Below are 2,034 nucleotides of genomic sequence, written 5' to 3' on the forward strand. Positions count from 1 at the left end.
CCTTCGACTTAACAGTAAATGTTGCTTGGTTTAATCTAACTAAAACAATCTAGAGATGAAGGAATGTCCTGGGAGTGGGTATGTATCAGTAAATGTTGCTTGGTTTAATCTAACTAAAACAGTCTAGAGAGGAAGGAATGTCCTGGGAGTGGTCAGAGAATTCTTCACAATCAAAAGGAAAATCGTATCTTAGAGCTCAAGAAATCGGTCAAATAAAAGATTGGCCGACGTATCGAAGCAGTTAATCCTTCTCGATAGCCAATATGATTGATTTTGTTTTGAAAGATATAGACCCACTCTTCCTGTTCCGCCCGTGCTGTAGTACTATAGGTCTAATGATGGTTGCCGGTAAATCCTTTTGCTGACGGCTGTCGCTTCTTAAAGATATATTGCTTTCTTGTTGCGAGTTATTCTTTCCTGGGCTGTATTTTTAAGGAGTTTATATACAGTTGCTTCAAACAGTGAATAATGTATTACAGAGTTTTGTAGAAAAAAGGGAAGAATGAAAAGGAATAGAATAATTCAAACAGTAAACGAACCTACCCTTCCTTACATGTATGAAAAAATAAACAATCATAATATGTTCTGAAGACGATACAGAAAACAGAGATTTGATTCCCGATGTGTCATATTATACACAACTCGTCTTCAGTGGGTTTGTTTGAAAACAATTAAGTTTCAAGTTCAAAGTATTCGTTGATTTTCACGGAAAGCTACAGGAGAACTATCTGTCCCTAATTTAGCGGTGACAGACTAGAGGGAAGGCAGCTGGTCAACATCACTCAACTCTTAGCTACACGAGAGCTATCTGAGCTAGCTGCCCCTAATTTAGCGGTGACAGATTAGTTTGTTTGTTTGTTTGTAATTAAGCACAAAGCTACACGAGAGCTATCTGAGCCAGCTGTCCCTAATTTAGCAGTGACAGACTAGTTTGTTTGTAATTAAGCACAAAGCTACACAATGGGCTATCTGTGCTCTGCCCACAACGGGTATCGAAACCCGGATTCTAGCGTTGTAAGTCCTCGGACATACTGCTGTGCCACTGGGGGGCTACAGATTAGAGGGAAGGCAGCTGGTCAACATCACTCAACTCTTGGCGTACTGTTTACCAACTTACAGAGAGATTGACTGTCACATTATAAAACCCCCACAGCTGAGAGGGCGAGCATGTTCGTGGAAGTGTTTCGATACCGCGACCCGTAGATTTCGAGTCGAGCTCTCTAACCATTGGGCCAAGTTTAATATAGTAAAATATAACTAAATAATTTAATACAATTTATTATATATTTATTGATAATAGAGAGAATACAAAAAACAGTAACAGAAGCACGAGAATAGTTAGTAGGTGACTGACGAGAATCAAACATTTGAAAGTCTGAATTGAAAGGAACTGGTAATGTCATTAAGGATATGTGGATATTTAATTTGGTTAGCAGTGTATCTTTGATTAATAATAGTGTGTCAGATTAACCTGAATTTAAAAGTTTGAAATTCTCTAAATGATATGTCATTCAGTGATAACGAATGTATGTAATAGGCTAGCGTTAGGACACGTGACTAACAATCTGTGGGTCCCGGGATCGAATCCCTTCCCCGAACATCCCTTTCAGCCGTAGGACGTTATAATGTGACGGTCAATTCCGCTATTCGTTGGTAAAAGAGTAGCCCAAGAGTTGGCGGTTCACTAGCTGCCTTCTCTCTTATCTATCACTGCTAAATTAAGCCCTCGAGTAGATTTGCGCGAAATTCAAAAACAAACAAAGAAACTGTTTTAATTGTTAAATTATTTCTATTCACTCCTATTTCCTTGTTCAATTATTTCTATTCACTCCTATTTCCTTGTTCAATTATTTCTATTCTCTTCTATTTTCTTGTTCAATTATTTCTATTCTCTTCTATTTTCTTGTTCAATTATTTCTATTCACTTCTATTTCCTTGTTCAATTATTTCTATTCACTTCTATTTCCTTTGTTCAATTATTTCTATTCACTTCTATTTCCTTGTTCAATTATTTCTATTCACTTTTATTTCCTT

Source organism: Limulus polyphemus, unplaced genomic scaffold (genome assembly GCF_000517525.1).
Source record: "Limulus polyphemus unplaced genomic scaffold, Limulus_polyphemus-2.1.2 Scaffold14222, whole genome shotgun sequence".
NCBI lineage: Eukaryota > Metazoa > Arthropoda > Merostomata > Xiphosura > Limulidae > Limulus > Limulus polyphemus.